General features: G+C 33.3%; 1 long non-coding RNA gene across 12 annotated transcripts in view; it reads right to left on the minus strand.

Annotated features, from left to right (window-relative positions):
- LOC148225381 (uncharacterized) overlaps positions 1–12,551 on the minus strand; it is a 43,528-nt gene that overhangs the window by 3,253 nt on the left and 27,724 nt on the right. For 6 of the 12 annotated variants that reach the window (XR_015806579.1, XR_015806582.1, XR_015806578.1 and 3 more), the window contains 2 exons: positions 10,737–11,245; positions 5,289–9,315 (listed from right to left, as the gene is read on the minus strand). This is a non-coding gene — a long non-coding RNA (uncharacterized LOC148225381). The other 6 variants (XR_015806587.1, XR_015806585.1, XR_015806588.1 and 3 more) reach the window with 6 other exon arrangements.

The raw sequence follows: 12,551 nt of genomic DNA on the forward strand, positions 1-12,551 counted from the left end.
CATTTGGCCACAGTAGTAGGTTTTGCCCTCATTCCAAAGGGATCACCACTTCATCCCAACTTGGAAGTGAATCTTGGGAATGCATGCTTATATTTTTGTGTTTTATAGTTATGGAAAGAATAAGGATATCAATTTTGGCATTTATGTTAAGATTTAAAAATGATGTGATTTTCATGCGAATACTAATGTGTAATATTTTGGCCTTTGTTGTCAGTTATTTCCAACCTAATATTACTGATACATGAAGTATTTTTTGATTGATTTTACATTGATGAATTATTTCGGATCTTTAATTTTACATAAATTTTGGTATAGGTATAAATTCCCACTTTTTTTTTTTTCATGGAAAAGGAAGGTCTTTCTTTATTGTATTTTACCTACCACTAATGGTTCTGTTCGTTAGCATTACCATTAATCACCCCTCCCTCTAGTAACAGTGACAATGATGACATTCTCTTAAGCCAATATTTTTATTGAAAAGGAGAATGAGAAAAAATTCAGATTTTATTTATGACACTACTTACTTTGGTGGTCAATATCATTAGTGATATCTGACTGACAAAGTAAATCAAGAAGCAGAAGTGTTTTGGCCTTCTTTGATCTATCAATGCAGACTGATACAGCCTATTCACACTATGCCTATGAATTTCCCAGTAGAATCTTTGTAAGAAAGCTCTATCAAAAACATTTCTTATGCTAATATCTCATGGTATCTCATCCTCATCTTCTAGGAAAAAAAACTTTCACAGCTGAGACACTTTCACTGTTAGGTAAAGGATATCTGGAGCCCTGGAAAATATAGCTGATTCTTTTTTTATACTACAGAAAGCTAAATGGTCCTTGAACTTTTTCTCTGTAGGGGAATAAGTCAAATTTGACAGTAAATAACTCTAATGTACTGTAAATTTAAATGTAAAAGTGTCCCTGTTGTCTGTTCTAGTTGAAATAGTACAGAAAAAGTCCCAGTATGGATATTCAGGAAATCTGCCATGAAGTCTCTTCCGTAAAAATGAAAGTTTTTATGTTAAAGGCCAGTATAGTATATCATTATATGGTGCTTTGACTACTGATCCTGCTGTGAATTTAAGAGCACAAAATTTTTCTTAGCCTAGCTGAGCCAGAAGTAAACTTCAGTCATATTTCTACCTATTAGGACAGACACTGAAGTCATGAGAAAAAGTTTACAATCTGTGAAGTGGCTTTTGATCAAGAACAGAGAGAAAAAGGATGTAGGAATAGGAGTGTCTATTTCTTGTGTACTTCATTATCAAGCATGACACACTCCAATATAAAATAGCAATAGTTGGCACATGATGTGAAATAATATGAATAAAAGAAATAAAAATTTCTTTCTTTTTCTTTATGTCTTCTTTTTTTAGATCTATCTCTTTATAGTTTATGTTGCTATTTCTAGTGGTTTGTTCTATGAAAGATGCTTCAGTCATTTTTTCTCAGTCCTTAGTTTTGTTCATGATTTGTACACCACTTTGAATCATTCATAATATAAACATTTTTAACTCAGTGAAATGCAAGTCAGTTGAAAATATAAGCTCAAAATATTTTTGGGTTCCTTCGAAATAATTGGTATACATTGATTTGGTTGGATATTTTGAAATATCTTAATTACCTTCAGCAAAAGAGAATCCTTGAACCAATTTGTTTGGAAAAGACCTCTGAGATCACTGAATTCAACCATGAGCCATGGTACTAAGTGCCACATCCAGTCTTTCCTTAGGCACCTCCAGGGGTGGTGACTCCACTGTCCCTGAGCTGCATCTGAAAACTTCCATAAGGAACAGTGTAGGACAAATGTTAAATAATAGGCAACAATGTATCATGGTTACACTGTATACACTAGCTGATCTCAAACAGAACAGAATTATGGTGAGAAGCTGGTGTGAGAATAAATAAGTTGGTTACTCATAACTCCTCATAGCTATTTCACATCAGTTACCAGTGGGTGAATAAATTGCTTCCCAACACACTTTTACCTGTATTTTTACTTTTTGTCTCTGACCACAGACTTGGCACGAATGGCATGGACACCTGATACCGAGTTGACAGGACAGAACCCAGCTTCATATATAAATATTTGATACATAATAACATGCACTGCTTAATGTAGCCTGTTCAGTATACAGTGACTAAACAGAAGAGTAAATATCTTCAGGTTTATTCTTTCTGTTCAACCCTTGGTCAAGTCTTTGTCCTGCACTTGCCTTTCAGCTATGTTTCTATTTCCTCGGTGTTTGGCCATAACTTTTTCCTTTGGCAGCTATTTCCAGGTTAGTTTACTACATAAGCCCATGCCTGAAATGCTCATGTCATCTTAGGTTGCAACAAAGGTAGTGGCACATTGCCCCAAGAATGTGTACTCTGTGTGCTGATGCTATGGAAAGGCAACAAATCAAACAGGATTTGACATCTTTGCCGCAGCCATAAAATTTTCCTCTTGACTCTGGTGGACACGCCTGTTGCATTAATTCTTGCTGCTCACATCAGCTGTCTGTAGACAGGCAGGCAGGTACCTGCTTTGTACATCTCTGAGGGCAAAATGTCAGATGCTTGGGTGTTCTACCCATCATATTTTTACTCCTCTTCTTCAACTCACGTTTTCCTTCATGACTGCTTTCCAGTAACTAGTAAATGGGCAGAGTCAGTGACCTACTTCTAGGACAGATATGATCTTAATTAGCTCCATTCTGTCTCCCTCTGCTTTGGCCAGCCCAAACCTGTCTCCATCAGCAAATAGTTCCAGTTTCATAGTTCCTGTTCAATACCCAGTCAATAAATTTTTTTTATGTGTAACATAAAATACCTCTTTACCTTCTGCTATGCGTGTTGCATGAACTCCATAAAATCCTGGGCTGGATTTGCACTGGTCCTTTTTTATCAGTATTGCATATTAACAACTTTTTTTTTTTTTTTTTCCTAAGAGCAACTTCTAGGCCAGTATGGCAAATAATATCACAGACACAGTTAATTTCTGGAGCTATCACATTATTTGCAGTTACTGTAGTGTGATACATGGCAATTCGGTAATTACCATCACACCAGGCATTTAACACTCTCAAGAGCAGTGGAGGTGGAGAGCATTGGACTTGCTGACAGCATAAGAGGAAATCTATATTCCAAAATAACAAAATTTTGTATATTCTTTAGTATAAGCTGGATATATCAAAATGAAAAAAAAAACACAAAAAAAATTAACTATGTTAGGAAGAGATGTGAAACATAGATCAGATAAAACACAAAACATTTCTGCTGGGATAGTAATTTACTGATTTTGACTTACATGACAAACAACTGACTAGTGCCATGACTATAAAATACTAGAAATAATTTAACCTAAACTGAAACTACCACTTTAATATTGTTCTAATTTCTGTCACTTCTGCTGCTTGATGATAGGGAAAAGAGAGAAAGAAAAAACAAGTAAATGGTTTTCTAAATATGTGCATATTTTGCAACTTTATCTATCGAAACTGAACTGAAAACCACTACTGTATAAGAATTCTTCTCCTGGGAGAGTAATGAATATAAATAAATAATAATTTTAAAAATCATAATGTTTTCTGCAATGGTGATGCAATACAGCTTTGACTCAATGTTTTTACTTGCTTTTTTTGTTTTCTTGCTTAGTCCAGTTTATAAAAGGTATTATTTGAAACATATTTTAATTAAAATTTATTTTAAGTTATCAACTAAAATTACTGTTTTAAGTTGATAAAAATAACTAAACTCAAACTTTTAATATTTTTAATATTTTTAATATTTTAATATTCTAATTAGTGTATTGGAAACTATTAACCCATTGTGCCTTCTAAGGACTTTAAAATGCTTCAAAAATAGGCAGGTACATGGCAGGTATCAACAAAATCCTAGCCAGTCCTGACTAGAATAGTTCTACCCACAGGTCACCGAATATTTCAGAGGTAACAAAAGCAACCATAAAAAAGAAAAATCCACTTTGAGTTGGAGATAAAATAACTTTTCTTCATCTAAAAAGAGCATAAATTCCAGTGAACTGAACACCTTAAATGCTGCTAGCACAATGCATTCAAATACTTCTTGTGGAAGTCTAAAATCTGTTTTCAGAGCATGGTAGGTGCATGTCTCATAAAAGCAAAATATATTTCCATAAGAGATTATCTCTGAACTGACAGAAACGTTCTCCAAACCTAAAACAATTGAACAAGCTCTAGGAAATCCTAAAGAATAAAGGAAACAGAAAAAAAAGTTAGCATTGATTTCATTCCAAGCTATCTGTGGTTCAGTTGAGGGAAAGAATTGCAACACAAAATCTGCCATCAGTGCTTTACACTACACTTGAACTTTTCACTAAATTTCTCTTTTTTTCAAAAATTATTTTTATGCATAAATTCTGAAATTGTATGATCTAAACCTGTGTTAACTCTTCTAGAAATCATATTACTGATGTTTCCAAGCAAGCATACAGCATCTAGAAACAAAGATGAAAAAAAGACCAAATCTATTTCCTCCCATGTGTTTCTATATACTTAAGTATCTGACTCTGCACAGGCTTTCAGAGGTTAAAGATGTATTATGCAAATCCATGCACTTTACATACTTGGATAAATATCAATTGCAACTGTGAATTCAGCCTCAAGATCAGGAAAATACTGGCTATTCCTGAAGTAAAGAAACCTGTACTAAGAAAATAATTATCCTCTGTGTTCTCTTTTTATATTGTTATTTTCCTAGGCATTTTCCTCTACTGACTACTGTTGGAGGCACTCTAGTGGGATGGATGGGGCTCTGTCTGGCTATTTGTTGAGTGCCACAGTCCATACAAAGCTGTTGCTCTGTTCTGAACACTCTACTAACAGCATGGCTCCTTTCTGTGAATGACAACTTACCTTTGTCTTCTAAGTGGGTAAAAAACCGCAAAACACACAGGACAATATAGAATAAAATTCTCAAAAGATATCTAATGAACTCACAGTTGTTGTAAACAAGTTCTGTACCTTATATAATATTTCTGAGAGTTTATGCTTCCCAAGGGAAAAATACAGAATTAGTCTAGGCAAAGACAGTATTAATTAAATAAGAATCATTAAGACCAATCATTAGCTACAGGTATTATATGACTGATTCAATTACAGAGAGGAATAAAATAACATTAAGCAATTTGTAGTGAAATATATATTCTTTGTGATGTTATTTGTTGAATATATGAATGAACATATCAAGATCCAGTTTTTCTCTCAGAAATGTTTCAGAATAACACACTTTCACAGGTAAATTAAAAAAAAACAAAAACAAAATCAGAAACAAGGAGCTTTATTGCAGTTGTGGAGTCCTGTGCTTAGAGCAGTTCCATTATGTGAAGCTCACTAAAGCTGGTGTGGAATGGCATGCTCTGAGAAAACGGCTACCCAAAATGTCAAGTGACCACAGGGAAAAGTTAGCATAGAGGCCAGTCTTCCACTCCTCAGAAAGCTTCCCCCGAACACTAGGGGAAAAGAATAAGTTGCTGTTGAAAAAAAAAAAAAATAATTGGTAAAGAAATATATAATTTTCTTGGTTGATCTTGGCCTTAATGAGAGGGAAAAAAACCCAACAAAACAAATTAAAAACCTCAAAGCAAAACAGTTTTCAACTTAAAATGATTTCATAAAGTTCAACTGCTTCAAAAGTTCAAATTCAATGACATAGGCATAAAATCACTCTATTAGTTAGCCTTAGCAGCAACCTTGTATCATCTCTATTATTCAGGGTGTTTTTTTAATTTTCCAAAATATTGTTTTCCTTTCAATATTACTTAGATGGCTTGAAAGGTTTAAATATCTTCACTATTCCCTTCTCATGGTAAATGCGGAGAAGACCTACACCACCCTGAAAAAAACTTGAGAGTTCCTGCAGGAAGAGCTCTCTGCTGGTAGGTACACGACCTCCCTACAGGCATCAGTCTGACATGGCACATTTGTTGTGCAAAATTGGAGGGTAATTCTGCTTAGAAACACTAAAAAGTTTTTTTTGGGTGGTTTTTTTGGTTTTTTTTTTTGGTAGGATTAGTATAATAATTATGTTCCTGTTTCTAAACCCATAGTTCTAAACCCATAGACAGCAAAATTATGTCCCTAGGCATCCTAACTGGAGATGCAGCTTGCATTGCTGAGGTGCAAGAGCTCCGCATAAAGGCAGTGATGATGGCCTTGTTTTGTTTTATTATATCCTTTCTTATGTGTGAAAAATGCTTTGGTGAATGAGTTCTTACAAGGCCCTGGATTTTTTTTTGTGTGAAATCTGATGACAATGACATCTCTATTTTAAGTATACATAGAGAGAGGGACACAAACCTTAGTGTACTAGCTACAAATATATAGGTTTTCCATATGTGTGTTTCATTTATGGAATGTTTTATTAAATGTATTACATTTATAAAATATTTTAGAATTTAATCTGATATGAAAATTGATGTTCTGGGTGACTGGTCTAAGCATTACATACTTTATCTATTCCATAAATTTGTATTCATAAGAATATTTCAAGTGCACTAATTAATTGTCCAGGGCATGCTTCTTCCTGACTGCACAAATTATTTAGTCAATTTTACTTCACTGTTTTAGAATCAAACTATTATTGGTAAACATTACTACATTTTAAATATATATTTATTTCCTGAGCTCAAATAAATCCATAAAATAGCAGATATTCCAAATTTAAGACAATTTTTTTTTTCCTTTTGAATAAGAAATGGCTTGCTGCAATCATTTCAGGTGGCAGGGCAACAGTTTCATATTTTAGGCTCTGTTACTATATTCACAGTTTATTTGCTTATGTGAAATTAAATTCCATACACAAATTTCCCTGCTTTTGTTTATGAAAAAAATAGTGTTTGAATGATGTCAACAGTGGCTTTCTAAAATACAGGAAAACTGGCAACAACATTGAAGAAAATAAATTGGTTTGAGTAGAAGCCCAGTTAAGCCTGAAATCTTACCTCAAAGGCAATTGCATGGACAGTCTGTCTCAACACTGGAAGCCCCGGTAGCTATGGAATGAATCTGAAATATTTTTATTGCTGAAAGCAGAAATCTTACACCAGTGTTTCTAAACAGTATGAAACTTTGAGTTAATGAAAAAAAATGGTTATAGTTAAGTGTTTTACTTTGGAATAATTTCCTGTTTAAGACCTACATATGAAGTTTCTGAAAGTAACCGAAAAGAACTAGTTTCATAGTCATATGTTATTGTTGTTTAACATTCTCTTACAATCACGGAATGAAAAATCAGTTCCCAGATGACTCTGTGACTTTGGAACCAGAAAACAGCAATTTGAGATCCAGTGTTCTTCAGCAATAACAATGATTTTCCTCTTGAGAATAATTTCCTGTTAAGTATAAATTTTACCCATTTTCTGGCTTGAGTAAATATTTGTGTTCATATTTTTATCGTGAAATGGGAATTTCCACAAATAATTTGTGAATCAGAGATTCATGACATTGTCTGTGACCTTTACTAGTCATCATATCCTTAAACTCTGTTAAGCAAATGTAGTTGGAAAGTAATTAATTTTTTTCAACACATTCTCCCACTACTGTATTGAATGTGTCTTATTATAGCATCTTACTGTCTGTGCTTTACCACTATGTTGCCACTCTTATTCAGTTTTTTAAATGTAACTACTATAAAAAATATTATTGTCATTTTAATTTCATTTTTTACTTTTCAAATATATGTATGATATTTCAAATGTATATGGAAATATATAGCAACATGCACCACTACTACTTTAGTAGTATATTTATTTTCATTTCAAGTGCAAACAGACAGCACTTAGTAGCGTACTTTCTGAAGACATTTTTCTTGTAATTTCTCCACTCTGACACTGTTCAGATTTCATTGACTTGTACTCAAATATTCACTGAATCAGAGTATTTTTTTAATGTTAGAGCTGGACAACCAAGTATTTTGAAAAAGAAATCCTGTTATGAAAGTTACTCTTTGTTTCCAAAAGGAGAGTCATTCAACATTTCTTGAAGTAGACTGAATATATACGTATAACTCACAGTTAATTTTCAAGAAATTTAGATCAGCAGTAACAAATAACTTTTAATTTAGTTTCTGTACCCTTCTGCTATTCAAAGAAGAAAATACTTTTTTGCAAATTATAATTTTCGAAGGAATTTGAGTCACACTTGTTCCTAGGAGAAGAAACTATCATTGCCACTTATTTCAGCATTTTAAAATGGCCATCACTTTTATTAATATATATGACAGGTCTGACATCAAGTATTGCATTATATAAAATTATTAATGCTCTAATTAACTAGTATTATCTTTTTTTTTTTTTTTTTTTTTTTTAACTAAATAGGACTCAAGACTTTCAGAATGAGCTTTTGGTTATAGTCAGGATTTCCAGGGAAAGACTAGCCATATTGGCTGTTACAGTTCTTTAGCTGCTCATTTTAAAATCCATTATTGCCTATTTCTGCTCAGGGTGTACTGCTTTCTTATATAGTAGATGTTAGAGAACATAAAATGTTTACTTTTTATACCCATTTTTTTTAACACATAAAAGGAATTACTTTTCTTGATTGCCTTTTAAAATGCTATTATACCAATTTTCTAAAAACAAAATCTGTTTTTGTCTGTATGTAGCTGTGATTTTTCTGAAGTGCTTCTTGTTTTTGTTTACAATAATAGGTTTCATCCAACCTTTCTTGATATTATTATTTTATAAGAAATGTAAGCAATAATATATGTTTGGAGTGACTTTCCAGGGCAAATGGTCTGGGATGGTGCTGGGAGAGGGGCCAGATTACTGTCATAAGCTGGGGATGGGACTCCTGTCACATCTTGCATGCCAGTTGCCCCCAGAACAAGTACCTGGCTCTTATATCATTTACCCTTTGTGGTGCTATTGCAAGTGTTGTGGTTTTCTTCTTCTAATAACCCTAGCCACGCATTGCTTTCTTTGTGTTCTACCAGAACCCAGAGATGGAGAATCCAGAAACTATGTAATATAAATAGACATACCCTATACACCTATTTGTATCAGTATGTATGTAAGTATCTAAAGGAGAGTTCACCAAGAGGAAGGATCCAGGCTTTTCTTGGTGGTGCCAGCCAATAGGGGAAGAGAAGACAGAAACAGGTGCACAAGAAGTTCCACAAAATTTCACCTGAACACGGGAAGAAGTTCTGTACTGTGTGGGTGCCCAACAGATTGCCCAGAGAGGCTGTGGAGTCTCCCTCACTGGAGATATTCAAAGACCATCTGGATGCAATTCTGCACCACGTGCTCTAGGAAGACCCTGCTTGAGCAGGGAGGTTGGATCAGACGACCTATGAATTCAAGAGGACAGATCTCTATGTATAACACTAGTTTTAATAAAAATAGACAAGAACTGTCCGTGCAATTTTATCTCCTACATACTTTTGCCTCTTTCTATTGTAGTTCTGAATTAGAAGCCACATCCTCCATCAGTTTTTCAGTTCTGGTGCATACTCATTTCTTTTTATCAGCATCTAAGAATAACCCAGATTTCATGGTTTAAGAGTCCAAAGGCTTAAAACTTTCCAGTCACATGAAAGTTTATTGTGAAGTTTGATGTTTTCTTCAAGTTGTGTAAACGTATTGCTTCCTAAGTTATATGTGTATGTGCGTGCATGCATATGTCCTAAACTGATATATAAGCAGAACTGATAGTTTAAACTGTGATTTTGTGCTTCTGGAAATGATGAATGTAATAGCCAGTGTTGGATCACTGTCCTAGGTCATATTACCAGAAAAAGATGCTATGAGAATTAGAAAAATGATGGCAATATCTACTCTGGGGACGTTACTGTGAGCAAGTGCTGCCTGTGAGGCCTGAGTTGTATTTCTCCCTGATGTACCTTGTTGACAACTGATTAAAAAAAGGGACAGTTAGCATTTTTCTTATTAGCCTCAAACTGGGTACTATTAAAAAAAATATATAGCCCCTTCTAAGCATAGATAATTCACTTAAAAACATATCACAGCATGGAAACAAATATCTATTAAATTGAGACTACAATGATCATTAGTCGAAGGAGAATATTTCTAAATAACTTAGTGATTAGAACAAGTATAAATGCATGGGGATGAGGAGAAATATAAAATAATAGAAAAGAGAACAAGTTATTTTTTTCACTTTAATTAAAGCTTAACAAAGTAAAGCCAAAGCATGCCCAGAGTTCAGATTCTCATGGGAATCTAAACATTTTGCAGAAAAAGATCTGTAGTCTCAGACTAAATGAACGGCATAATTAGCCACAAGACAACATAGTATGAAATGTCACTGCAGAAAAAGAATTCTTTCAAGGTTCTGAGGGTGAAGTATTTTTGAAACAGTACATTAATATTTCTTTCTTTTCCTCAAATCTTCTTTTGTTGATGCTGTTGGTTTGTTGCTTGCTGTTTCAAAAATGTGGATTTAACATAGTAGTGGTACTACTCCTTTTTGTAGAAGATTTCGTTTCTATCAAAAAACTCATTTTTCTACTAAGATTTAATTGGACCCGAGTGGTGATTCCTCTGTGTAGTTTTATACAGTTCTTCAGAAAGTGGGATGATCCACTCCATAAAAAGCAATTAGATATTGCTTTACAAACATAAGTGTTAACAAAACACTTTTCCTTACAATTTACACTTTAAGAACAAAGGGAAATGCCAACTAGATTATATATTTTTTGCTAAAAATTTTAAGTGACCATTTCTGATTCAATTGGAAGGAAACACTGACCTTTTCACCACTGGGCACATCTCAGAAGAGAATTTTCTGGTTCAACCTTTTTTCTGAGTATGAGAAAAATACAATATTATTATGTTTTTTCCAGATCTGCTGGAGTACATTCTTGTGTTCTCTTAGATGATTTTCCACTTGTTATTTCTACTTGCATTTCAACACTAAATGCTTTGGTTTATTTTTTTTCCAAATTAATAAAAGGCAGTTTAAAGGCAAACTGTTCCTACTCTGAGGATTACTTGTGTGAGAATAATATGTATGTTTTTCATTCTTTGTCTAAATTTATATTATTAAAGGCTGTGTTATTACCACATTGCCAAATAACTCCTTTTGAAAGGAAAAGAAAATTTATATATAAGCTTATATTTCTTAACATAAATGACTGTCTAGCAGAGCAATTTGAGACTTTTCTTATGCTGAAAAAGGATGTTCTAGGGGTCTATTTTCTGGAACAGGACGTTTTATCCTGTAGATTCTTTGAAAACTGTCTCCTGATCAATTGGAATCTGGGAACAGGAAGGAAAAGAAAAGCAGAAGAAAATAACATAAGAATTGTGCTAACTCATTTTCAGACACATATACAGGTATGAGTCATGGATGTTATAAATTCCCATAGACACATTGTTATGACAAAATTCAGGCTGTTTAACACCAAAAAAGACATGCTTAATCTTGGGTTTTTCCTTTTACTTAGCCTTCTTACTCTTTAATAATGTTTTTTTTTCAGTATATTATGCCAAAATACTCTTAAGGTTTTGTTACAGATTGATTTTTCCAGCTCTTAAAAATATTTGCATTCTCATCTGCTAGAGTCCAATAATAGCAAGAAATAAATACTCAGTTTTAAACTCTGCTACAAAAGTACCTGCAAGTATGAAACCATAATTGAACATTTTACTTCTTTGTTCAATGACTAACATATTAATTATCAGGTTGATCTTGAATTAAAGTATTAAAATTTTATCTTTCCTTTAAAAACACACACACAAAAAAAAACCAACCCCCCCAAAAAAAAATTAAAAATCCCCAACAATTAAATTTCCAGTAGTAGAACAACATTTTATAAGAAAAATCCCAAATTTTCTTGACCCTATCTTAGGTTGTGATATTAATATTGAATCCTCCTTTGTCTTTTTTTTTTTTTTTTTGCTTTTTAAGTATATTTAATTTTTTAACCTTCAATATAACTTGTGTTGTAAGATTTACTACATATATATTTATGATGTATACTACAGATTACAGAAATTAATTTAGAGTGGGTTGGACTATTTAGTGCATGAAAGGTGCTAATTCTGTATCTCCAGATCTTTGGGCCTGTTTAGTCTTAACTAACATCCATTGAATTTTCTCAGTCCATTCTTCAAAATACACCTCACTTCCTCACTATAAAACTACAATTTAAGAGAATCTATGCAAACCCACACAGCCTCTGAAGTTCTATCCTGGATTTCTAAATAGAACAGATTTTCTTTTCAACTGTAATTTCTCTTTGCTCCAAAGAACCTTAGCCAGAACACCATGCTGAAGCTGGCTCTGATTTTCAGTACTTCTGTTTCTTTCTATTCATACTGACCATGCTGCAAGGAGAAAAAGATCCAAAGAATGCAAAGCCTATGAATATTCCACAGTTAAAAGGTTCCCAAGAAATATTAGATCAATGCGACACATGGTGATTTTCTGTTTTACTGATCTATTTTAACTTTCTAAAATATGCATAACACTTTGTGAATCTTAACAAATTGTTCTTTTTACTTCATCTGGATTTTGTTTCTACTTTCTAGTCACTGGGACTTTCTGTCAGATGCAAATAAT

Source organism: Sturnus vulgaris, chromosome 1, assembly GCF_052056855.1.
Source record: "Sturnus vulgaris isolate bStuVul1 chromosome 1, bStuVul1.hap1, whole genome shotgun sequence".
Lineage (NCBI taxonomy): Eukaryota > Metazoa > Chordata > Aves > Passeriformes > Sturnidae > Sturnus > Sturnus vulgaris.